General features: G+C 42.6%; 1 long non-coding RNA gene across 1 annotated transcript; it reads left to right on the forward strand.

Annotated features, from left to right (window-relative positions):
* Positions 1-1,910: 1,910 nt before the first annotated feature.
* On the forward strand, positions 1,911-8,438 carry LOC117055794. The gene is made up of 3 exons (XR_004427674.1): positions 1,911-2,109; positions 6,486-6,579; positions 8,260-8,438. It is a non-coding gene; the product is annotated as an uncharacterized LOC117055794 (long non-coding RNA).
* Positions 8,439-27,996: the final 19,558 nt, after the last annotated feature.

Here is a 27,996-nt window from a genome sequence, read left to right on the forward strand (position 1 = left end):
AAAGGCACACTTTAAAATATGTACCCTACAGGCTGCCTGTTGCAAATCAGAAAGAGCTTTGCCAGCAAACCATGAAATCCAGCAGGAAATAATTGAACCTTCCAGCAGCCTTTGGACCTCTCCTGGCAAAGGAGGATGGGAGCACTAGATTTTACATAGATTATAGAAAATTAAAGTCATAATAAAAGATTACATTTACAGATTACTGTAAATGCTGTGGGAGAGTCAGTATGGTTTTCCACAAAGGGCCTTAAAAGTGGGTATTTGAGGGTGGAAATGAACCCAAGATACAAGGGAAAGCTGTGTGCCCTTTGAGGCTGTAATCCAACCTAAACACACTTTCTGAGTACTAAGTCCCATAATATTTCTGAGCAAAAATGCTTAGGATTGCTCTGCTCCAAAAGCTCTGAGGACCAGACATCTTTAAGAAGGGGATAGTGTTGTGAGTGTGCTATCTAATTACTGTCAATAGGCCATCCGAAGCCATCCTTTATTCCCCTATATTTTGGCAACACATGTTCATTGTGTCATGCCAACACAGAGAGAGAGAACTCAGTTGTGTGGGATGCAGAAAAATCTTCAAGGAAAATGTTTTGCTTTGCTGTGTTATGTGGCTTGTATACATAATCAGGTACTTGAATAGCAGTTACATTTTAGCACAATGTTCTTCAACTGATGTAGATCCACATCGTTGTTGCAACTAAATATTCAGAAATACATCAGTCGTAGTGAAACTGTTTCATTGTTGTTGCTCAGGTTTCTTTCTAAAGTGATAAGAGGAAGGGGAGGAAACAGAAAGGGGGTGACTACATGCAAAGGAGGGTTGAGTTCCTTTATCTTGAATAGCTGTAGGAATATATTTTCAGAGATGCACAGAATTGTAGAGTTGGAAGACACTCCAAATATCATCTAATCCAACTCCCTGCAATGCTTGAATCTCAACTAAAGCATCCACAACAGATGGCCATCCAACTTCTGCTTAGAAACCTTCAATGAAAGAGTCAATCACCTTCTGAGGGAGTCCATTTCACTGTCAAACACTTTCTGTCAGAAAAGTTCTTCCTGATGTTTAGTTGGAATCTTCATTTTTTGTAACTTGGAGCCCTTGGTTCGAGTCCTACCCTCTGGAGCAGGAGAAAACAAGCTTGATTCACCGGTCCTTAAAGTGATTTGGAAACAGCTATTATGATATCTCCTCTTTTCCAGGCTAAACATACCCAACTCCTTCACAATTGCACACAACCCAACCAACAATTAAATAATAAGGTCTAAAAATCAAGATACAAAGAAATTAATATCAGGTAACACAACAGCAACAACCCCCACTTCCAAACAACACCCCCAAACAACAACACCCCAGCCCAAGAGTCTGTTCAGCAGCATCAACTTTTGTAGCTGGAGTCATTCAAGGTCTTTCTGGGCTATGTGGGGAAAGGCCTGCAAGGTCTTCCAGGACTCAGCCAAGATGGGTGAGCCAGCATCTTTCTACCTAACTAACCCTACCTCACAGGGTTGTTTTGAGGAGCAATGGGCACCATCCCATCTTCTTTGGCAGAAAGGCGGGATAAGAATGGCACAAACAAATATTACTATTGATGTAGGATGTAGTTTATGGAGTGACCATTGTATTGCGTGCTTTTGTTGCTCACGCCCTGGCTCGTTTCCCCCCATTGCCTCTGCCCCCTCCCTCCGAAAAGAAAAGCGCCGAAACTCCCTCACCGCACATCCCCGCCGAGGTAATTAAACACAAAGAACGAGCTGGACGCGAAATGAACCGCCGTGACGTGAGACCAAGAGCGTGCAGCGCGTGGTTGTGGGGGGTGGGGGATGACGCCGATACGCTCTCGCGAGCGACGTCGGCGGCTAGAGCGGCCAGGCCGCGCTGGAGAGAGCGCATGCGCCTTCCGCCCGCACGCCCGCCAGCCCGCTCGCTTGCCGGCCGGCCTCCCGGTTCCGTCGCCGTCCCGTCATTCCCAGCGGGGAGCAATAGAGTGGGAGTCGCTGGCGGGCTCTAGAGCGGCGCAAGGCCGATGATGTCGGAAAAGAAACAGCCCGTCGACTTGGGGCTCTTGGAGGAGGACGACGAGTTCGAGGAGTTCCCGGCAGAAGGTAGCTTTTAACCCAGGAGGGGAGCGGCTCGTGGGGGGCGGGCTTAGGGACGAGGACGGTGACTGTGCGCTGTTGCCTGGTTGGTGCCGGGGAGGCTTTTGGAGAGGCTGAAAACTAGGCCTCGAACACGCCTTTGTGTGTGTGTGCGCTCGCGCGCGCTGTTCCCGCGAGAGGGGCCACCCTCCACACAGTTGGGGCTTGGTTGCTTCCGAGTAGGATCCTGTGCGGCCTCGGGGCCTTATCTCCCAGCATCCCTTTCGCGCCTGAGGCTGCCCGCGCCCCACACGTTTAAAGCACGTGACTCCTCAGACCTGCAGTTCCCAGCATCGAACTATAATTCCCAGGATGCTTTGCCCCGCGGGTGTGTGTGTGTGTGTGTGTGTGTCAAAACAAAATCGAAAATTCTTTCTAGTAGCACCTTAGAGACCAACTGAGTTTGTTCCTGGTATGAGCTTTCGTGTGCATGCACACTTCTTCAGATACCTGTGTGTGTGTGTAAAAGAATGCCATGTGCTTTAGATGTGCGGTGTGTTCACGCAGCGCGAGTTCCTGGCTGGCTGTCTCACCCGCATCGTCCCCCCATTCTCAAGTGAGAATCGTCTCCTGTGGAAGAAACATGTGTAGGCTTGAGCCGTGACAGGTGGCTGGGAAGGTTTTGGACCGCTTTAAAACGCGTGTGCAGTTTGGGCTAAACAGGGATATGATCCGACTGTTTTCCTGGGTACAGTTGGTAGGACCAAGATCTCTCACCTCGTTAACAAAGATGCTATCCTTGATCAATAGACGTGATGGCATGTACGGAAAGCCAGTCAATGTGTGTGAAACATATAGCTGCAGCTGCTTAATAACTGTCACTGTTGCATATTCAGAACACCATGTTTACTATCCCCTTTAATAGCCGGGAAGAAAGCCCTGTTCATTTATAGAACTTGCTTCCAGTAAATTGTGGCAGACTCAGGAACCAAGGGCCTCAGTCTTTGCTGAATGACCAGAAATGCAGATTCTGGTTTCAGACAGTACTTGCTCAACTTTATTATGTTTCTATTACATTTGAATATGATTGGTTGATTCGTTGCTGTTGCTGATCTGCTGTGGTGGTGGTGGTGGTGGTGCTTTTTCAACAGTAAAACAGGATTGCACAAACAGTGGATACTGCTGACCTTAAATAAGGCTTCTGTATTATTGTATAGCTCAGCAAAACTATGTAGTGGGTTTAAAAAAAAAGTCTTATACAATTTATTAGAAGTATTATGTTTTTAAACATCTCTGCTTTGTAGCTGAACTTTGTTATATATTTTAAAACTTGATGCCATGCACATTGCGCTAAAAGCAATGTCACTAAAATTTCTTTAATTGCATTTGCTGTGCTGCATTTGCTCAGCACTGAGAAGTGCGAAGTTTTTTTGGATAAAAATCTCGAAGTGCTGATTTGTCATATTATTTCAGCAGTCTTAACTGAAAGCCTTTAGAATTTTAGTAGTATAGGTATAGCATGGGTATCAGTAAACTTCTGTGTTAAATAAACTTCAAAAGTGCACCTTCCAGTTACAGTTTCACAATGCAAAGTTTTATTGACATATGAAGGAGAAACATTCCACAAAAAATGTTTTTATTAAAGCACCCTACGTTTCAAGGGTGATTTTATTCTTATCTTTCAAATTCAGCCATCTGAAATCAATTTGTTCTATTTTTTTTTAAGCGTTCCATTGTGGTACAGTATTCCTTATAAGAATTCATCACATGCTAAATATTTTTTTAGAAATTGTACAGAAGTGTGAAAAATAAGTTAGGTATGTTAGAGCAATAAACAAAGTATATGTTGGCTTTTAAGTGTAGAAGAATTTAACAACTGTGTTATACAAGTAGTTTTAAGATCTTTGAAACGTGGGCATGTTGTAGTTAATTAATGATACAGTACTTTCAAATCCCCATAGTGCTTTATATTTTTTCATTTTATCTGGTGAAAGGAAAATAATACCACTGGATGATAATTTTACATTTGCAAGTGTGCAAATAACATCCTTTAGCTGCATGAATAATGTATAGTTACAGGCTTTCTGTCCCAGTTTTTGTGAAGATGACTGCTGCTTATAGTGCAGCAAGTTTAATCAGTAGGGAACACAAAGCGAGGTGATCATTTTATCAGCTAATGTTCCAAATGCTGAAAGTTGCACAGAACTTTTATGTGGAAACTAGTTGTCTGTTTGGAATGTTTGAGGGTGGGGAGAAGCCTCCTACCCCATCAGTACCTATTGTGTTACCCCGAGCTGCTGTACAGCTGGATGCATTTGGGGTTTTGCATTTTACACTGTATTAATTTTAGTGAGCATGTCTTTCAGCCCAACCCATTTGCTTTCAAGAAATTATGGTAGCTACAAAGATACCAGTGATCCATATAATTTCAGTTACTGAAATAAGAATATGTTGCAAGTTATGTTTTGCATTGCTATGTTTAGTGTTTCAACAGAGATTGATCTGTTAGAACAGAGGCTGTTGTGATCTAAAACGAATTAATGCACTCTGCTGACATTATTGTGTTCATTAATATCTCAGTTGCAAGAAACTTTTATCAGAAACCCAGTTAAATCAAAGCAGGTCTACTCCTTGGTTAAAAACATGCTAGGCAGTAAGTTTCACTTATTTATTTATAAAAAATAAATAAGCAACTTACACAAAACAAAAACTTGCAATGTGCAAAATTTAGAACATAGAATAAAACATCAGAGATATATCTAAGTACCCTGGATTTTTCCATTCCTAAATCGTAGTATGTATGTTTAGAATTGGAGAGTGGTTAACATAAGTGCCAACAAACCCCTCAGCCATGGTTAAGTGGAGTGAGTGGTATTTACTCCAGGGAGAGGAAAGACTGTAAGATGAGAGTCTGCTCATCTCAAGGCTGGTTAGCAGGGAGCATTACTTATTTGTTTCAGAATCATCAAAAGATTAACTTGATTCATATTTTTTAATGCATGAAAGCTCAATGTGCTATATAGTAAACTAGAATGCCAAAGCCCTGAAATGCTCATATCTTGTGTCTTTTGAAAAACACCACCTAAATGTGAAACTTACAGTATTTTGGTTACAAAGCCAATGAACTGTCATAGCATAGTTACTGTGTTTTTGCATCAGGTTGCCACAGTATTGTTTAAGCACAAGACTGGTTTACTTATCATCGTGGGTTAGAGTTCTAGAGATCAGAAATGTATCTGAAAAGCCAGTTTTTACTTTGGAAAACAGTAGAAAGGCATTGCTGGAACGGGTTGCTTTTATGTCCTGAAGGATGGCATTAGAAATGTATGGCAATACATGGTCTTTGATCGCTGCCTCTATCATTGTGTGTCTCAAATTTTACACATTTGTGCCAATGGTTTGAAAGCCTGTCAGGATTAAAGCACATGGTTTAATAGCCCGAGCTCCCACTTGTTTTGCAGTGATGAAATCTGATGTGCAACTTATTCACATGTCATTTTTCAAATTCCCTGGTATTAGGGTCCCAACTGGTATTGAAGTAGTATCCATGGAGTTTAAATATATGAATAGGGACTGACCTGTCAATACTCCTTACTAGCAAGACAGAACTCTGGGCCCTTTCCCTAATTGGGTTCAACCTCTCTCTTTTTTTAAAAAAAGCTTCCTGGGCCAGTACCTGATCTTTGGCCAGACAGCATCTAGTTTGCTGCTTTCTTATCTCTTTGCCTCATTTCCTCACCCTAGCGTATTGTCTAGGTTGCCTGATACTGACTCACCTTACTCGTTTCCTCCACCTTGAACAGAGCTGTTCAGCCTTACAAATTTGGAATATCTGTGACTAGAAATTACCAGCCAGACCTTTTAAGGGGATCAGTCTGTGAAGTGCTTCTATCATTTGACTCCAATCATGCATTTACAAACCATGAGTCTTGGCTTTGGTCCAGATCTAACCGTTAGAATAATCTCAGTTCATACCAATGGAGCTCTGTCATCTTATAAAGTGTGTATAAGATACTGGGAAAGTGGTAGATACAAGATACATGGTTTAGCCACTGTTCACTTTCAGTATTTACCTTTGTCATTAATATTACTGCATGAACTGCAGTAAATATTGCATACTTACAGAAGAGCGGCATGAAATTACATTGTGCTCTGAATTGTATCCTTAAAGTTGCATTTATTTATTTTATTTCATAAAATTGATACACTGCTTAACTGTAAAAACACACACTTCAAAGCAGTCTCCCAAACAATAAAGCAATAAGATTATTGTTAAAATAGTTAAAAACAACTTTTTATAACACGATTAAAGGGATGAAGCTTTCTGATATTCAAGTTACTGAAATGTTTTGCTCACAGTTTAACTATATATAAACTAAACTTGTCCTGTCTCCTTTTTTCAGACTGGGCTGGTTTAGATGAAGATGAAGATGCACATGTGTGGGAAGACAATTGGGACGATGACAATGTGGAAGATGATTTCTCCAATCAGCTAAGGTCATCTGAAGATTTTCAGTCTATACAAATAGCGAAAAAATTGCAGGCTAGAATCCCTCAAACAAAAATCAGGTCTGACATACTGGACAAAATCACATTTGGTAGCTGCTCCCATATGTAATGGGACATGGGTGGCGCTGTGGGTTAAACCACAGAGCCTAGGGCTTGCCGATCAGAAGGTTGGCGGTTCGAATCCCTGCGACGGGGTGAGCTCCTGTTACTTGTTCCCTGCTCCTGCCAACCTAGCAGTTCAAAAGCACATCAAAGTGCAAGTAGGTAAATAGATACCGCTCCGGCGGGAAAGTAAACGGCGTTTCCATGCACTGCTCTGGTTTGCCAGAAGCGGCTTAGTCATGCTGGCCACATGACCCAGAAGCTGTATGCCGGCTCCCTTGGCCAATAAAGTGAGATGAGCGCTGCAACCCCAGAGTCGTCCGCGACTGGACCCAATGGTCAGGGGTCCCTTTACCTTTACCCATATGTAACATGGAACTTTGTACACATCAGCATTTGCTTTAAGTTTCAAGCTGTATCACTTTAATGATATATAGCCATATTGTGCACATAATAAAATAGTTGCAGTGTCAACTAGTATTAATCACTGTTGAGGTACTAGCAGCTCTAAATGGGTTAAGCTCAATATCTCTAGCTGAATTTTGAGATGAAAATTGTGTTGTTGTTACTTATTGTCAGTCAGAAAAAGCAGTTTTAAGCTAATTGCAGGACTATTACTTCTTATACAGCAGATATCGATAAAATAGCCAAAACTGAAGAACAATGGCAGATACATCAGAAGGAAGAGGAGGAGAAAGCATTTAATGATTGGATCATATTTCATTTGCTTCATCCGTTTTCCTTTATCTACTGTATCTGCAAAATAACGCTTCCTGTTCTGAGATTGTTTTTTCTCTGCATATAGCTTATTTCTGTTTGTTGGCTGCATGCTTAGCAATTGCTTGCCTCCCTTTGGCCTTGAGAGGTTTGTGGCTTCTTGAGGCAAAGAAGATGGAGATACATGCATGCTGAAACAACATAATTCAAAGGCTTGTGCTGCTTGTGTCTGCCTTAGCAACTCAGTAGGGGACAGGGGTGGGTGGCGAATGGATGCGGTCATAGGTAGAGGGGAGAGGAAAGTTTTGGAGGAAGTAGCATAGGAGAGTTGAAGCAAGATACATATTTCATTGAACTGTTTCCAACAACTTTTTACTACTGATTGGTGCAGGTGACAGCTGGATTCAGACTAAGTTAGTTGCACATGGGTCCTACTTAAATGAGTGTGAAAAGTTAGTTATAACTGACAGTGCAGTCATGAAGCTTCCTTCTAGGTAAGTGGGTATAGGATTGTAGCTTGAATGAAGTCATTTCAGTGGGAACATAATGCAGCTAACTTTAATCTGGATCCAACCCAATATAAAAAGGATTTTATATTATGTGATTAAACTTTTCATCAGAATACTAATTGTTTCAGAAGCAAAAGGAGGAGTAATTAGAATATGTTTTGGGAGATTATATACATACATGTTGGATTGAGTCCAGACACTTCCTGGCACATGGGTCTCATTGATACTCAATGGAAACTTAGTCTGGTTCCAATCAAGTGTTGTTTTTTTAATGTAAACAAGAATTGAGTAACCTTTCACAGGATTTAAATAATTTGTGTGCTTTGTTTTTACTTTACAGAGCTGAATTAGAAAAACACGGCTACAAGATGGAAACCTCATAGCTTTCAGTGATGGGACTGCTGTATATTGAACAGAGAAATGTTACAGAATGCTAGCTGGAAGCAGAAATACTAGAATGTCCTTTATTACCCCCCAAATTTGTTTTTGTTTTGTATGAATAAAAATTTGAATCTTAAAGGGTTTTGTATTGTCAGTATTGTTCAACTTTATTTCTGAATTACTAGTATGTTCAAAAATAATATTGTCAGCTATACTAAGTCTGGGTTCATTATAATGTTGACTTCCTTTACATGATACTTGAAATCCACTGAAGCAGAGTGAATGGAAGGATTGTGACATTTCATCACTTTATATCAGAACTAGAGAGAAACTGCTGTGGTTATTGTTTACCACTTTGGGAGGAATGGCAGGATAGAAGCTTAATAAACAAGTCTTATACTGAAATTGGACGCAGGTGGCGCTGTGGGTTAAACCACAGAGCCTAGGGCTTGCTGATCAGAAGGTCGGCGGTTTGAATCCCCTCGATGGGGTGAGCTCCCGTTGCTTGGTCCCAGCTCCTTCCCACCTAGCAGTTTGAAAGCACGTCAAAAGTGCAAGTAGATAAATAGTTACCACTCCGGCGGGAAGGTAAACGGCGTTTCCGTGCGCTACTCTGGTTCGCCAGAAGTGGCTTTGTCATGCTGGCCACATGACCCGGAAGCTGTATGCCTGTTCCCTCTGCCTGTAACGCGAGATGAGCGCTGCAACCCCAGAGTCTGAGACGACTGGACCTAATGGTCAGGGGTCCCTTTACCTTTATACTGAAACACTTCATGTACTTTTCTTTGCTTAAGCAAGTGAAACATACAAGTTACCGGTAAATGCCTCTGAAGAAGGAAGTTGCATGTGAGAAACAACCTAAATGCCTCTGAAGAAGGAAGTTGCATGTGAGATGGGTGGTTGTAAGTGGAAGCTTCTTAGTCCAATCTGCATGCTTAGTCATAGCCATAGATGTGTTCCTAATGGGAAGCTTACCTTCCCTGCTGAGAGATTTGCCTGTTCTAGGATTGTCAGCTTGATGACAGTGGAAGCCACACTGTCCAAACTTTACAGCAATGAAACAAAAGTATTCCTTAGTTAACCCTTTAAGTGAAATGCAATAAAACACACAGCTGATGTTGAATGAACATACCATCCAATGCTATTTTTTTACGAGTACAAAGAGGGACAAACATTCTATCTTGTCTTACAGGGCCCGATCAGTTTAAGAGTAGAGCAGGGAAAGTGGTGGGAGTAACCTAATATTAGTACTAGAAACACTTTCTTTAACCTTGTTTAGCTAAATAACCTTGAGTATATCATGATGCAATTGGGTAAATATGATAATGGTACGTTGCCAGCTTCTAGGGAAACACTTGGGCGGGTTTGTTGAGTCAGCCAACTCATGGTGAGTTCTGGCTAGGGTTATTTGCAGGACACTATGACTTCTGCCCTAAGCCAGTTGTTTTGGGGGGGGGGGTGCCCATAGGCCACGTTGGTTGTTTTGCAAAACTAGATAGTTCACCTTTAAGTAGTGTTATGCCTTTATCCAATTTTGCATGGTTTGGGGAAAGAAAGCAAATGACTACTTGAATAGCTTAGTCATACATTTATTACTCAAGCTACATGAGTCATTTAATAAGTATAGAGCAAAATTCACTATCGCACAAACTGACTCAAGAACATATAAATGCTTTAAGCTTTTTTCGTTCTCTTCCTCACATGGTATTTTGGCATTGCACTGGGAATTGCGAAGAAAGCAAAATGTTGGCTATAAATAACAGAAAGTAAAAGTTGGAATGAAAATCTGAGCTGACCCTTTTCAGTTTCATTACATAAAGTAAACTAAACTAGAACATACAGAACTTTGACTCTAACTAAAGCACCTCTTAGTCATCTCAAATGAATGTGTGGAAGTCACATGGAAGTTGGCACAAACTTGCTTTCTCCTGTTCCAGAGGGTAGGACCCAAACTAATGGCTTCAAGTTAAAAGAAAAGAGATTCTGACTAAACATCAGGAAGAACTTTCTGACAGAACTGTAGCAACATATATGACTAAATGCTGGAACGCTCCCTTCTTCTGACTGCCTTCAACTCCTCTAATAGTCACCTTAATCCTAAATATGTTTGCTCTGAATGAAATTCCATGGATTTCAGTAGAATTGGTTTCCAGGTAAGCAGTCTGTATTTGTAGTGCACACACATGTCATTGACATCTGATTGCTTCCCCTGCAACAAAACATTCCGAATTTGCTGGCTCAAAATATATCGGTGTGCAGCAATAGTGATGAAAGGAAGAGGTGGAGATTAAAATAATATATGTAGAATGAAGAATTTATGATTTCTCTATATTTCCAGGCTCCATCAAGGATACATACCAGCCAGGCAAAAACTCACGGAGGATAGAAAGCAGAGCCATTGAGGTGCATGCCCTGGGGAGCAGAAGTGTGGCTGGGGAGTGGTGCAAAGAGCCCCCAGGACCAAATGGAGAGGGGTTTTTTGGGGGGGTGAGGGAAGGAAAATGAATACAATTCTATGGACTGTATAAATCCAATTGCCCGCATTTGCAGTGCTCTTAGATACATTGATGACGCAGCCATATTTCAAATACTGTGTGTAATTATGGTTGGGCAATCTCAGAAAGATATTGCAGTGCTGGAAAGGAAGTTGTTGGCTGGAGAAAGGGGAACCTAAATGATCCGAGGGCTGGAACACCTATGGGAAAAAGGGTACACGTTTTTAGTTGTTTTTCAAGGGTGATAAACTAGGGGCAAGAGAGTACAGTTAGAGCCTGCTTTTTATTTTAAGCATTGCATCATAGTGTCGTCGGCTAGTGAAGAAAGCTGTGAGGATTCCTTTCAACCTGCAAAAACAAAAACAAAACCCACTTGGATGTGTATACGAGAACATGAGAAGAGCCCTGCTGGCTCAGGATAAAGGCCCATCTAGCCCAGCATCTTCTTACTCTGGCCAACCAGATGCCCTATGGATGCACAGCAGGACCTGAGCATAGCAGCTCCCTTCTCACCTGGGATTCCCAGCAGTGGGCATTCAGAGGTACTGTGGATGCAGAGAACAGATACCATGTCTAGTAGCCATTGCTGGCAGGGGTGGATCGGCTATGAAACTAACGAAGCTTAAAGCTTCAGGGCCTCTAATCCCGGAGGGGCCCCGGAAGCAACTTTAGTCCAAAATGCTTTTAGAAAAATGGGTCTAGTAGACTCAATTTGAGCCGCAAAACTCGAAATTGATCAGTTTTTTTGTTGCATATATTTCAATAATTCTGAAGTTTTGAGAGTCAGTAGCACAGATGTTCTAAAGGTTGTTGTAAACAACCCCATTGAAGAAGGTAACAGTGGTTACCCAGACCTTCTTGCTGGTCATGACCTCCTTGCTGGTCATGCTTCAGGGCTCCAAAAATGTAGGTCTGCCCCTGATTGCTAGTCTTATTTGCCTTGCATTTGTCTTTAAAGCCCTCCAAGTTGTTGGCCATTGCTACCTCTTCCATAGCTTTACTACGTGCTGTGTGAATGCATTTTACCATTTCCCCCCTTTTGCCTGTCCTGAATCTCAGTTGTTAAGTGTCACTGGTTGTGGTGATGTATTGATTCCTTGGAGCTGAATCTTAAAATACTGATCACTGGTGCGCCAGATAAGAGCCTTGGGTCATAAGGCTTATCATTTTGCCTGATGCTACTTTAGCAGATGTCTTGTAGTTTTCACCAAAGATACTCTCCCCCCCCTCCTTTCTCACACACACTGTCATGGAAGATGAATTGGCTTGAGATTGGCAACACTGTCTGTTATCTGTCATATAAGCTGTACAGGCGCTTCAATCTCAGCGCAAACACCATCTCTCACTGGACTTAGACCCAGATGTTTTTTTGGGTTTTATTACACCTCCCTTGGTTTCCCTGACTCTCTGAGCTGCAATTCCCTGCTATCTGTCAATATACCCAGCAAAAGGGATTGAGTAAATATGATTGTCAATTGTTGTAGTATTTCCAGCCCCACTCCTGCATAACCTTTTGAGTGTCTGTTGCTTTTCTTTAAACACACACACACCTCTACACATACACACAGCAGGTGTAAAATACCTGTCTCTTAGTATTGATTCTAGAATTACCACTCTATGTTTCCTGAAGGTTCTGACAATTTAAAGACTGTAAAACAACCTATGCCTTCAGTCACACCTGTATCATCTGACTAAAATCAACTGGGCCACAGGGAAGTGGGAAATTAAGGGTGGGATGCCAGGCTCTGTGCTTGATAGCATTGCCGATATTTACATCTCCCGCACATCATCAAAACAACCTTGTCCTCTTGCTTCAAGGAGCACAGAGGAATAGAAACATGGGGTCATCATTATACATCCTCCAAGCAGGTGACCTCCAGAATTGGACTACATTACCATCATCCCTGATTGTTGGTCATGCTAGCTGGGGCTGCTGGGAGTTGGAGTCCAACAATATCTGGAGGGCACCAGGTTGAGGAAGGCTGCTCTGGCAGTTGATAGAAGGGGTAGGGGTGGTAGGTTTCTTCTTCCCCCTGCCGCAGTCAGTCCCTTGGAGAATTGGCCAGGTGGCGCTGTGGGTTAAACCACAGAGTCTAGGGCTTGCCGATCAGAAGGTCGGCGGTTTGAATCCCTGCGACGGGGTGAGCTCCTGTTGTTCGGTCCTAGCTCCTGCCCACCTAGCAGTTCGAAAGTACGTCAAAGTGCAAGTAGATAAATAGGGACCGCTCCAGCGGGAAGGTAAACGGCGTTTCCGTGCGCTGCTCTGGTTAGCCAGAAGCGGCTTTGTCATGCTGGCCACATGACCCAGAAGGTGTCTGCGGACAAACGCCGGCTCCCTCGGCCTATAGATTAGCGCCGCAACCCCAGAGTTGGACACGACTGGACCTGATGGTCAGGGGTCCCTTTACCTTTACCTTTATAATCTGGGGACCAGTCAAGGAACACAGGGAGCTGCCTTATCCAGTTTCTCTTCAGGGTTTCAAAACTGGGGACATACCCAGCCCTGTCTGGAGATGCCAGGCATTGAACCTGGGACTTTCTGCATTCAAACAGATGCTCATTCACTGAGTGGCAACCCTTCCCCATGCTTTCTCAATTTCTCTCTCTCTCAGGGTGCTTTCCAAAAAGCGTGCCTTTCTAGATAGGCCCCCAAATGAAGACAGAACTCATTTGAACTATGTGGAAAGTAATGTGGTTACATTAGTTGACATCTGAGCATTAGTCCTACAGCAGCTGCCTGGCTTTTTCCAGAGTGGCTGGCTAGTGACCAGCTTTTGAGTTTCAACAATAATAAATAATAAAACTTGATTGTCACTACACCATCTGTGTGCAGTGAAATTAAACAGTGCTTAAGGTTTCCCTGTTTTAATCCTGACATTTAAAAATGAGTTTTAGAGTTACTCTAAAAAGAGTCTGGGGTTTGGAAGGCAAGATTTGTACTCATTCGTTCACAGGCAGTGCTGTAACTTTTTTGGGGGGGGAGCCAAAGGCTTTAAATTTGGGGTCTGCAACATGGTGCCTGTGAGTGCCATGGCACCCACCAACACCCCTCTTGGCACCTGCACAGACCCCGTCCCTCTACCTCCTGCCTTACTCTTCCATGGTGGTATTTTTTTGGTCATCCCAACCCCTTTTCCTGCCTGTCGTGAGAGTTCTGAGAGAGAGCTAGTTTAGGTATGAAAAGGGCAGCTCTAACAGGTCCCACCCCACTGAAAGAGGCAGCAAATAACAGTAGACCTGTCCTCTAAAACAAGAGAGTTTCCACAATACTACCTGGCATCTGCATGATTTCATGGAAACAGTGACATATCTGTTGCCCGGGGAATAACTATTTCAGTACAATGCAAATGGTGAGCAGCATTTCAATTTGTACAAAGTGATAAAAAGCCTAAGTGGTGAAAATAAGACAGAACTGCTAGAAGACCTGCTTCTCTATCTAATTTCCACCCTGCCGTTACAGACTAGCAAAGCTTTAAATAATGAGCTGGACATTGAGGGGAATCGTTCAAACACTCCAGAGGTGTGTAGTTCTCTATTACAGCAAGGGCCATTGAATCATACACATAATGGGAGAAGCTGACACCACTGATTTGGCTGGAGGTGCAGCTATTTGAACAGACCCTAATCAAGTATCATAACTGATTGCATGTTCATTGTGCGAGGACCATAGCTCAGTAGTAACCGCAAAGCATCTGCTGTGCAAGCAGAAGACCCCAGGTTCTGTCCCCCGGCATCTCTAGGTAGAGATATCCCTGTCTGAAGTCCTGGATTGCCCCTGCCAGTCAGTGCAGACCATTCTGGCCTAGATGGACCAGGGGTCTGATTCTGTTTTACAGCAGCTTCCTATGTTCCTATTCCTTCTCTTGATCATTGGAAGCTCCAAGAACTGGCTTTAAAAGCAAACAAACACTGGGCTGCATTGCTGGGTATGTTGTAGCATTGCTGGTAGTGCTGTTACCTGACCAGATGGACAAATTTAAGAACACACAAAAAGAGCCTGCTGGATCAGGCCAATGGCCCATCTAGTCCAGCATCCTGTTCTCACAGTGGCAGGCCTGTGGGAGACCCGCAATAGGACTCGATAGTGCACAAGAGCACTCTCCCCTCCTGTGGTTCTGTTTCCAGCGACTGATTTTCAGAAGCATTGCTGCCTCCATTTGTGGAGGGAGAGCATAGTTCTCTTGGCTAGTAGCAACTGTTAGGAACCTCGAGAAGGGAGAATAAGAGGGTCCTTGAAGTTTCCAATCCACAGTTAGAACCTCGGTCACCTGGTCTCCCCCACTTCAATGAAACAAAATAGAAAATTCTTTCCAGTAGCACCTTAAAGACCTTAGAGTCTCCAGTAGCACCTTAGAGACCAACTGAGTTGGTTCTTGGTATGAGCTTTCGTGTGCATGCACACGAAAGCTCATACCAAGAACAAACTCAGTTGGTCTCTAAGGTGCTACTGGAAAGAATTTTCTATTTTGTTTCGACTATGGCAGACCAACACGGCTACCCACCTGTAACCACTTCAATGAGATATACTGTACTTTTCCTTATTTCTAAACATCTATACATGTTAGCCCATTCAAATTTTGTGCAAACAGGTACCCACTTTTCTGTGATGCATTTCCTGTGTGCGTGTGTCTGCGATGTCTAAGTGGTCGCCCTAATTGCTTCCTATAAGCAGGGGAACATTTTCTTAGCCACAATGGATAATTCTAATGTATGGGGAGCCAGTCCTTTTACAGAGAACCAGGAAATCCTCGTACATATTAATCTTGGGGCGGGGGCGGGTCACAGCTCTTTTCATCAATTCATGACACAATCACTTGGAAATACATTCTGCCGAAATCAAAAGGGCCTATTTTCAAGCAAATGCGCCCTGAATGGCGCTAGACCATTCACAGATACACCACAGGCGTCGAGCAAATGCCTTTTCTCTATGACTGGAAAAGTTCAACCACCCAAAATGTCTAAGTATATTACTGTACTTTCTCAATTTAGCCCCGCCCCCACCCCCCTTCCCTGGGTGGTGATATGCTCTTTCTGACTACTGTGGCTAAAGTATGCTCCCTGACAAATGATTTCACAAACTGTGCGTGTCGTTCCCCCCTCCCCCCCTGCAAATAGGCCCCTTTAGACAATAACCACAATGGCTTTTTATGTGAATATGTAAATAGGTTAAAAAGCGGATGCATCCACTATCATAGAGAATATTATTCCAGTGTTACACTTCAGAGCCTTTCAGAACAATTTGCTAACACTTTGTGCTCCTAACCAAAGTGCCAAAATTGCTCTGTTCACGCAATTTTTCAAACATTTCACCTGAGCAAGAAATAAAAAGGTCTGCCAATGGGACAGTCATTTAGGCTGCTTTAAGAAGTAAAAGGGAGCCTTCCCCACAGCTATTTTGGAGAAGGAAGAGCATGTTCTATGCTACCCCACTGCATGTTAGCATCTCTCCCAATTCCATTATAGCACATTAATTGGTTGTAGCTGTTCCAACTATTCCTTTTAAACCGTTGTATATTTTGGGAGAACTTCTGGGTATTAACATTTTATTGAAATATTCATATTTTCTATTCAGAGTACGTTTCCAATAAAAAAAGTGTTTTTATTGTTTCTTTTTGTGCATGGTTGAACACTTAAAAAAACAAAGTGTGGTTACATGCAGAAAATGGGGTCCGCTACACAACCTCAGAAATATTTGAAGCAATACAAATTATGCCATAGGTAGGAATAGTCAACATGGTCCCCTCCAGGTCAACTCCCATCAACCCTGACAATTGGCCATGTTGACTGAGGCTGATGCGAATAGGATTCCAACAACATCTGGCGGACACTACACACTGGCACCCCCTGCCAAGCACATGTCTAAATGCACAAATTCTGTGCAATTCCTAATGTTCTAATCAGTGTGCCATTTTATTTGAAAGGGTTGGAACTTACAGAACCTCCAAGTGCCCATATATTCCAGGGATGTCCCATATTTAGAGAACCTGTCCTAGTTTCTGATTTGATCCTGGAATGTCCCGCTTTTCCTTAGGACAGGGGTCAGTAGGCTGGTCCACTGTCCCTCAGACCTTGTGGGGGGCTGGACTATATTTCCAGAGATGCATTTTAAATAAAAAGGGCACACCTTGTACTCATGTCAAAACATGCTGATTCCCAGACTGTCCGCGGGCCGGATTGAGAAGGCGATTGGGCCAGATCCGGCTCTCGGGCCTTAGTTTGCCTACCTATGCCTTAGGACATCCCTATTTTCACTGGATAAATGTTGGAGGGTATGGAGTTATGGTGGCGCCCTGCTAGACGAATACCTCGCTAGACGAAAAACTCACTAGACGAAGGCATTCGTCTAGCGGAAGGCAGCCCCGCAAGACAAAAGTTTCACAGGACGAATTATTTTCGTCTAGCGGGGCACCACTGTATCTGACCCCTATTTCATAAGGATAATTTTACTATTTATACCCCACACATCATCTTACTGGGGTATAAATTCACATCCTAATTCAGATGTGAAGGTCGGTTGTATTGCTTATGCTCAGTTGAGGAAAAAACACTGAGGAGATCCAGATATTCTCCCTTCCCCACAATTGCTTCTTATGTTGCAGTGCTCAGCCTGACATTCAAATAGATAATGGTTTCTCTCAGTTACTCAATTTTCCAATCTTTGCCTCATTTCTGTAGCAGTTTGCAGTTATTTTTTTTTATTATGAAAAAACCACAAAAATTCTTAATCTTAGCGATTTCTCCTGATAAACACATTTCTTACGTAGTTTTGACTAATCTACGGAATATACGTATATGGAATTTTTGCAAACACCTTTTCCAAAATATAATGCACCTTTGTACATTATCACTCATATTAACTCGTATTCACGTTTCCACCTAATATATGATTATTATTTTTGGCTACACATTGATTGGTTGGAGAACTGCAATTTTTTTTTTTGTCAAAATGCAAACATCTTTCTCCCCCATCCCTACACTTAGATTTGGGCCTAAGCCTGGGGACCATTTGCCAAATTAATTCTTGTATATATCCTGTGCTTGCCATGACTGCAGTGCCGTTAATAGCCTTGGAAAATCCCCCCAGGACAATGGTGTCCGTATAGCTCTGTGTTCTCTCAAGGCATTTGCTCTGGCAACAGAAGCTGGCTAGTTTCCTGTTTTTATTGCACATTAAACCTCCCACCATTCGCAGCCTCCAGAAGGAAGAGAAATTGTCTGGATGGCTCCTGGAAGCAGAGTGGCAGCAGCACATTTAGCTGACACGAAAGCTGTCAGTCTCTTGCTTTATATGATGTTTATAACAGAGCCATTCTGCTCCAGTTTCACCTCCCTTATCATGCCATCATTCTTTATGGGAGTGATAGGTGTCCCCTAGCGCTCTCTCTCTCTCTCTCTCTCTCTCTCTCTCTCTCTCTCTCTCTCTCTCTCTCTCTGTTTCTCTGCAATATGTCCCTGAAACTGATATTAGGACTTTCTGGCATTGACCACTGTTGCCACGGAAAAAATTAATAGATGACATTCAAGGGTATATGTGGGAACAAATGCATTGCATGATTGGTGAATTGTGGCCTGCAAACTCTGAATCATCTTGGATCTCGATTTTAAAAGGCTCCTCCCGGTGGTCCGCTTATCGCTCGTTCATTCTGCTCTGCTTTCACAAAGCTTATGTGGTGGTTGCAGGATGTCTATTGAGTGTTCCCAGGATTCTTTGGGGGGAAAGTCATGCTCTTTAAAGGAATGGCGTGTACACAGCCTCTATGCATAGCTGTCAACCTTTCCCGTTTTTTGCAGGAAATTCCCTTATAGCATTGGGAAACAGCAGGGAGGGTTGACAGCTATGCCTCTATGTGGCACAATGGAAAAATAGCTAAATAAATCTTGTGTACACTGAGGTGCCTTTACTGTGTTGTTTTGGAGCCTGCCGAAAAACATTTTGTCCAAGCAACCCTACCAAGACATGTGTTTTAGTAGGTATCAATGTTTTAAAACTACTGATCTTATTATATATATATATTTAACATAACTTGTTTTTAAATGTTTTTTTTTTTACTTAACTGAATAGACGGTATTGCAAACCACTTGTTATTGCAGCTGGTATATAACTTGTGTCAATTAAATAAAAACAGAGACCAATGTTGATGATAATATCAGTCTCACAGATATGCATCCCTGTGAATGGTCTTCTGAGACATGCAAAGAATGGCTAACAACTTCAGTCGGTTTCTGGCTGGAGGAACTGGGCAAATAAAATTTGGTAGAGGGCCTGCGGAAAAGGTTGTACAGAAAGGAGTGACAGTCCAGAGGTCCAGGCAAACTGAGGGATGCTGGGGAATAAACCCAGCTCTGACTTCTGGACCAAGGACCTGTGTGTGTGTGTGTGTGTGTGTGTGTGTGTGTGTGTGTGTGTGTGTAACAAATTACAATACTGCATAACTACTGAGCTGCACTCATAACCTAGCTTAATAAACCTTTCAAGCCATTAGAAACAGCAAGCATATATGTTTTGTTTTCAAAAAGAAAGCATATAAATGTGAGGTTTCTTTCCCCACTTCTGTGCTTTCTTCCCAGTCCTGTGGGCACAGTCCACATTTGCTCACTACTGCATTGAGAGCATGTACACACACACACACCCTTTGGGTACCCAAAGCACTCTTGAAACTCTCCAGCCTGCCTGTCTCTTTAGCAGGGAAAGCACCCAATATGTATTTTGTGTGGATAACCTAAGGTTAGAGAATTGTCCAGTAAGCATCCCCTTGGGTTGCCCCCTGCCTTGTAAAACACTGTGAGCGGGAGCGGGGATGGGGTGGGGAGGCACAAAGAGGTGGGTGGAGAGCTGTTCACTTGGACACTGTTCCTCTAGGAATCACTTCCCTTGGAGTCACGATTAAGCTTATTTGTTCCTTATTTGTTCCTCGTCCTGCCTGTATACCAGGCAATTTTCTTATTTGTGACGGTGGGAGGGAAGCGACAGTAGCCTTGGAAATAGCTTTAGATGCAACTGTAGACAGACAGACACCCAAACATTTATTCGGCATTTACCTCAAATGCTAGCTATCTAGCTGTCTACCCTACCCACTTGGACTATAACCCTTTGAAACCCCAAAAGCTAGCACCTAAATTCAGCAATATCACCAGGTCATTTTAGATTCTGGATCTTACAAGGGAGGGACTCTTTAGATCAGGGCGGGGAACCGTTCTTAGCCTCAGGGCCTCATTTCCTCTTGGGTAGCCTTGCGGGTGCCACATACCAGTGGTAGGCAAAAGTGGGTGTCCTGTACCCATGGCACCTCTTGCATTTGCCATCTAGTGATGATTGCTTCATGCATGGCATCTGCTGTGTAGTGTCTGCTGATTTAGGACACTGTCACATTTTCCTAGAAGAGGTCAGAGAGTAGCGACCACCATTTTGTGATCAGGTGCTGCTAGTCTCTGAGGAGGCAACAGCTAGGCCCTGCCCTCTGGAGCTCTGAGGCAGCTTTGTCCTTTGACTTTGTTTGGACTCAACATTTGAAGCAAGACATTCCCTTCCTTTCCTCTTCCTCCTTCAACCCAGTCCTCCCCCTACCACGGCTGAAAACAGAAGCTTGATATTGTGACAAGATGGCCCCCGTCTCTTCCTTTATGCCACTCTACCTAGTTTAGCTCTCTGTGGAGCCACACAAATGGACATGTGGTGGGCACAGAATAGTGGGGCTGGCCAAGTACTCCATTCAGGAAAGCAAGATGTATGGTCATTGATCACAGTTCAAGGACACATGCAAAATCATGTTATTGTTGTTTTTTAATGTCAGTCAGTTAACCAACCAACCAATCAGTGAATATATATATATATATATATATATATATATATATATATATATATATATATTAGGTCTTGCATGTTTGTCCTAAGTCAGGTTTGGGTTGTTTTTATGCTCTAATTCAGGGGAAACCTATGGCCCACCAGATGTTGTTGGACTCGAATTACCCTCAGCCTCTGCCAGCATGGCCAATGGTCAGGGATGATGGAACCTGTAGTGTAGCAATATTTAGAGGGTCACAGATTACCCGTTCCTGCTTTAACCTATAGAGATATGAGTAAACCCCAATATTTCTTTTAAAAAAAGGAAAATATTCCTGTGAGAAATTCCCAGAGCGGTTTGGCAATCAATTCTTCTTCTTGGGAACTCTGGGAATTGTCGCTCTGTGAGGGGAACAGGGGTGTCCTAACAAGTCTCAGCAGCTCCCAGGATTCTTTGAGGGAAGCGATGACTGTTGGAAGTGATACGGTACTATTTTAAATGCATAGAGCAGATGGGACCTAACAGGTTAAACTAGAGCGAGAAAATGAGAAATAAAAACTTTGAAACTACTTGAGAAAGCAAGGGGGCTGTAAAATGGCAACTGAAGAGGGAAATGGTGAGGCAAATTACAAACCGTTTACAATAAATTACATCCTGATTATGATCAATTCTCTATGCTACAATTACATTTGGCCTATTTGTACCTAGCAAGTACATTTAAGTATGGTAACATATCGATAGCACAATATGCCAGAGCACCCCAAATTAATGGTATTACCTTAAACAACCTTCTTTAAATAAGCCACTTGGAAAAAAATTACACCTGTTTATGGTGAAAACATGAACTTTGTGTCAAGTGACAGAAATAATTGCATTTTGGAAGAAGATACCCATTTAAGAAACAGAAGATTAAAGTCACCAAAGGAGCAGATAGTGCATAAAATTTGTTGGGTGTTTCCCCACCCCCATATATATATATATATATATAAAAAACAAACTTATTTGATCAGTTCTGCTGAAACTCTTGTAAGTTTTCCATAAACTCACAGATCCTAGGAATTGATGTCATATGCTGAAGAAACTACTGAGGGAAAACATTGCCCCTTGTTGATGTAATCCTCACCTCAGATGGAGCAGGTATAATGCAGAGAAGGGTATCAGCCGATGACCTTAGCATGCCATGCAGACAAGTTGGTATGGAAGCAGTTGCTTTTTTCATGGTTCCTCTTACAGTTTTGTTACTCTTGTTCTGGAAATATTGTTTTCCACTTAGGGATGACTGAATGTCTCCATTTTGGTTTCTCTCATTTCTCATTTTCCCAGTCCATAGCTGTCAACTTTTCCCTTTTCTTGCGAGGAATCCTATTCGGAATAAGGGAATTTCCCTTTAAAAAAAGAAGAAGGGGAAAGTTGACAGCTATGTTCCAGTCTTAAATTCAGTTCTCCACATTCCCAAATCAGCCTGTATTTATTTTATTTTTTAAAGTCCTTTTGAAAATTTGTCAGCATTGAAATGCAAATTTATCCTCATTTGCACGGGTTTGTATGCAGCTTTACTTAATATATACACATTTCTGCAAAGCAATTTTTCCCCTAACATAATGTATTTTTGTGTGCAACTTTCATTAATATATGCATTTTTACGCATAGTTTACCCTAGTATGCGCATTTACCCCACACATTACATGGCTGGAGAAGGGCATTGCAAAATTCAGAGAAGGATGCCTGTTGAAGGACGGCTGTGTTTTGGATCATGTATTCTTTCAGAAAGTGCAAATTAGCTGGGTTCTCCTTTAAATGTGAACTGAATTTAATTTAGTCTCCTTTTTTAACCCTTATGCAAATTGAACAAATAGATTGCTCAACTGCAGTTCATCTGATTAATCGATAAAAATAAAAAAGCAGCAGCCCTAACAACTACCGGTATAACAAACTTTCTGAGAAGCCTATGCTTTAAAAGAAGGGTGCAAACAGCAGAAGTGTGCTAAATAAAAAACCCTGGAACAAAATGTTATTCCATTGCATATCGGCTGCTCCACTGAAAAACCATCTTTGTCAGCTTTCATCAGATTGAAAATAAATGACCATTTTCTTCCCAATGTCTAAACAAAAGACCTGGGGGAGAGTGAGGAAACCTGTGCTCCTCATGAGTAAATCCAACAAAAGAAAGCCTGCAGATTGACAAATGACTTTCAGATCCCTACATCAAGTATAATTTGGCACTAAGTACTAACATTTGAAAACCTGGATTCCTTGCAGTAGTGGTCTGTACAACAACAGACCTTTGGCAGGTTTGAAAAACTGCAGCGACCTTTAATTTAGAGAAATTATTACCAGTAAGAGAAAGCAGGTTGGTCATGTGCACGCCTCAAACTAAAGAGAGGGAAAAGAAAGAAAGAAAATAGAACCCAAAGTACATATTCTCCAGACCTGGCTCTGCTCTGAAGTTGATTTGTACCTCTCTAGCAGCTGTTCAAATAAGTAACTGCCCAGAGGAAACATGTATAATGCCTCAATAGTTTAATTTCTCGCTGTGTCTCTCCAAAGTCCAAATGCAGACTCTTAGTAGAACGAACAAATAATGGATCGTTTACATGATGATTGGAAAACAATCCTTAGACTCTGAAGATCAGCAGAGTGAGGACATGACAAAATTATTTGCAAATGGTTCCACAGTTTGTGATTTGTAAGGATTTGCAGTCCTTATATTTCACTAGATGCTGTAGAGAGGCTTCAGATCACTGGCATGTCTGCAGAATTTGCAATGAAAATGCATTACTGCTTCACGGCTGCAATGAACTAACTAATGGGGAGGAAGCAAGAGTAAAAAAGAGAAAATGTACAGAGTTCAGATTTGCTCAGGGAATCTTGGGCTTCCATCCTATGTACTAACTTTATTGGGATTGAGCCAGGGTGGTGTAGTGGTTGGACTAAAACCCGGGAGACCAGGGTTCAAATCCCTGCGGAGCTACGAAACACACTGGGAGACCTTAGGCCAATTACTCACTCTCAGCCTATCCTACCTTACAGGGTGGTTGTGAAGATAAACTGGAGATGGGCAGAACCATGTATGCCACCTTGAGCTCCATGGAAGAAAAGCAGAATATAAATTAAATCAAAGTAAAGTATACTAGTCTGGGTACATTGTACTGTACCATTATTCTACAACTGAGCACAGTGTTAGGCATCATGGGCGTAGCCAGGGGGTGCCAGGGGGGGCAGCTGCCCCCCTAAATCAAGTAAATAGTTAAGTATTTCTATTTAACTGACCAAGTGCATCACTGATATCTCGGTTCTGCCCCCTAACATAAAGCCTGGCTACGCCCATGTTAGACATCTTTAAGCAAAATGAAATACAGGGTATTTGTCCCAGGCTAAACATTTGCAAGTCTCTGCTATTTCCAGTTAGATGTATCAGGTTGCAGGGCACACCTGAACCCATGGCCCTCCAGGTCCCACCTGCCCCAGCCCGCATGGCCAACGCAGTCAGAGAGGATGGGAGTTGCAGCCAGCTGGAAAGCTACAGGTTCCTCATCCCTGGAACAGACCATCCTGGGCCAGATGGACAAACAGTCCTCTGCAGACGGGAGACTGTTGGGTTGTGGTGGCCCTCAACATGACACACACTCCCCAGTCAGTGGAGTCACTGCTGCCTACCAGCAAGGAGAGGGGAGGTCCTGGGGAAGTCAGCATGGTGCAAACAGAGCGGCAGAACTACTGGCTGCATTCGCACCATGCTGACATGCCTGTTGCCTGTCAGCTCTCGCTCATCTTCCCAGTAAGCAGCACTGACTCAATGTTTGGAGGGTCAGGCGAGTGCTGCCACCTCACCATGCCGCCGTCCACTAGTGCAAATAGTCTGTGTGGCAGATTTCTGTGTTCCTATATCCTTCAATCTAGTCTCACACGGAGGGAATAAAATCTTTGATTTATTGAAAGAGGCCATTTTAGTTCTTATTCTACTATCCATGACAACGTTCATTTCTATCTTATGCCGTCTAATTCATATATTTGATACTGTCACTTCCACATAAGGTATATATATATATATATATCTTCTGGAACTGCCAAAACCTTCCAATATTGGAAAATTGACCCTTTGTGCAGAATGTTATTAACATCATTTGAAGGAGGACAGAGACCAAGGTGTGTTTCGAAAGGAGTCAGGTCCCCATAACATGAACAACTTTGCTTTCTTTTGGGTATGTTTCTTTGTGCCTTTTGCTCCTGCATTAGGCTGAATTGGCTTCTACTATTGCCTCCCTGCCTTAATTTTCTCCTGGCAGCAATGCCTTGCCTGGGCCTTGCTGCAATCACACGGATACATTGGTGACATGGTGATGGCGGCTTGAAAAATGCATTCTCTATGCCTAGGAAAAAACCTGTATAAATATTCTCAATAAATAAATAACAGTTGTCATTTCCCAAATATGACAGTCTCCGGTTGCCTGTGCTTAAATTGAACGACATGTCATTTACCCTAATAGATGGGAATGCATGTACGGCCTGTCTGAGTGAGTTGCCTAATTCTTATTCACCTCAGCTGTGATCTCAGTCAGGGGGCTCCCGCTCTAGCAGGGTTTGGATGGATCAAATCGCAAGTAGAAAAATCTCGGTCAATTATAGAACCCTTAGGCTAAAAGGAAGGTATCTTTCTTCTTTTTTCCGTCTTTCTTTCCTTCTTTCTTAAACCTCACAAAACATTGAATGCTCCTCCTATTCCTAAGCTTACTGAAGAAGCAAATCAATCTCCCATCTGTGGAATTTCTGGGAATATCTCTTCCCCCTGTAATTTAGCATGTCTCAATCCCCCCATCCTGATAATACAAGTGGTTGAGAATGGTTCCTAATCCTATCGGCATACCCCCTTGTCAGCACCTCTTTATTTCACTGCTTTAAAGGCTCAACATGTTTTGATTTACAATAAGCACTAAGATAACTGCAGGTGCCCTCTAAAAGCAAGGTTAACTCACCTGAGATGAATTTCTTTTCTTCCCCACAAAGCAATACAAAAGCAGGAAATACAATTAATACAGGTGCTTCCCCGAAATGTAGGAAATGTCACTTACCCTTGATATGACATAAATCCTCATTAAATAAGCAGGCCCCAGTGCTTTGCTTTATATTTTCCTCTGTAGAGGAAAGGATTTAAGTTTTTAAAAAACATACGAGAAGGGACGGAAAGCTCAATGATTAGAAAAGTCATTTGTATTTCTTCTCCCTTTCAGAGGTCCCCAGTGAGATTATTTTGGTTTTATTCCAGTACTGGAGTCCATATGCAATGATTATTTCAAGAATGGGCTTGAGGAGACTGTGGATCACAGATTCTACATAATAAACAAGATGTTAAATATATAGTAATTAACTGAATTTTGTCCGGATAAACTCCCCCCCCCCTTCAACTGAGTTTATCATATGCAAACTGTAATGTCATGCATGAGTATACTAAGCTAAGAGCCCTATGTCTGCCTAGATGTTTGGTTCTTTACTGTCTGAGCATGGGCATAGCCAGGGAGTGGGGCAGGGGGCGGCTGCCCCCCCCAATCAAGTAAATCACTAAAAATACTTAACTAACTGAGGCTCTCCTCCCTAACATGAAGCCTGCCCCCTCCCAAATCTTGGCTATGCCGTGTGTCTGAGAAAGCAGGGCCTTCTCAGTGGTGGTGCCCCAACTTTGGGATGCTTTCTCCCGAACATTCATATATCATTTTAGCACCACATAAATGCCATTCCCACCCCCACCCCTTTGCTTTTTAACTTTTAACTGGTGACAACCAGGCTTAGGGTTCTGACTCCTCCACCAAATTATGGAACCAGTGGAGGAACACTTCAGTCTCCCGGGACATTCCACAAAGGAATTTTAAAGGGAGACTCCAGCCTGAGACTAGTGAATTAGAACTTATCGAGACGTTTCATTCTAGACCAGGCTTCCCCAACCTCGGCCCTCCAGATGTTTTGAGACTACAATTCCCAGCATCCCTGACCACTGGTCCTGCTAGCTAGGGATCATGGGAGTTGTAGGCCCAAAAACATCTGGAGGGCCGAGGTTGAGGAAGCCTGTTCTATACCTTTCAGGGTGGATGAGAAAGATGGTTCCCTGTCCATTTACAGGTGCTAATTAGTTTAGCAGTCCTAAGATAGATGTGTTGTCATCAATTATTGATGTTGTGAATGGTCATTGTACTTCTTTCTTCATTGTACTTCTCTTTCAACCTTAGTCATAATACAGCCAATGAACTCATAGAGGTCTACTCTACGACTAACGTTCAATATTATCTGTACAATTTACCGGTAATTGTTGCAGTCTCTACTTTTGGAATTTCACTACTTTTGACTCCCCTATTAACTTTCCCCCCTTCTACATCCCTGTGTTTGTGTGTGTCTGCCTGACAAGTGAGGATAGCATTTCATCATGTATCTGAGAAAGGTTGGCTCTAACCTACAAAATGCTTCAATAAATGTGCTCTGGAAATCTCCACCAAGCAGACATTTCTTGTAATCAGAGACGCAACCCAAGAAGCATTTTTTTTTTTTTTTGTATTTACTATCTTATGTTTTGTTCTAAATTACCTTACCCAGAAAGAGACATCAGGGATCCTGGGCTGCGAAACCTGCATCTCAAGTCTGTATTTGATGATGATGATGATGATGACATTTATACCCTACCTTTCCTCCAAGGAATTCAAGGCAGTGCACATGGTTCTCGACATCTCTGTTTTATCCTCACAACAACTCTATGAGGTAGGGTAGGCTGAGAAATAGTGGTTGGCTCAAGGTCACCAGGTGAGCTTCATGGTGAGGATCTGAACCTTGCTTTCCCAGGTCCCAATCCACCGCTCTACACCACACTGCCTGCCATTCCAGCAGCCTGATCCCCAGATATCACATATGGGTGGCACTGACCCGCCTGTTACCCTTTTCTAGGGTGCAAGTGGGCAGCAAACTGGTATCCCCTCCTCCTCTTCCCATGCACGTGAGCGACAAGGAATGAAAGAGCTGAACTTGTGTGTATGTGGTCCGTCCCTCAAAGTCCCCTGAAGGCAGCCAGGCTTCATCTAACAATCCTAAGCATATTTCACTTGGCTACATATTCCATTGAAACTGGGATTGTGGTATAAGAGGAGGAAGCACAAGGGCCACCATCTCATCCTGCTAAGAATAACCTGCTTCTGCAAGATGTACCGGGGCACGGCCTAACGTAATGAGAAACAGATCTTGGGATTCATAATTAAACTTTGGATTAGGCTTTAATTGCTTCCATCAGAACGGCAAGCAAGGAGGAATGCCAGGGCTCTCTTCTTTCAGGTGACAACATAATTTTCGTTGATGTGCAGCATATCTTGGTGTGCATGTTAATCCTCTCTACCTTCTTTTCTCATAACCAGCATAAAAAACAAAAATAAATAGAATTTTCAGTTT

Source organism: Lacerta agilis, chromosome 12 (genome assembly GCF_009819535.1).
Source record: "Lacerta agilis isolate rLacAgi1 chromosome 12, rLacAgi1.pri, whole genome shotgun sequence".
Taxonomy (NCBI): Eukaryota; Metazoa; Chordata; class Lepidosauria; order Squamata; family Lacertidae; genus Lacerta; species Lacerta agilis.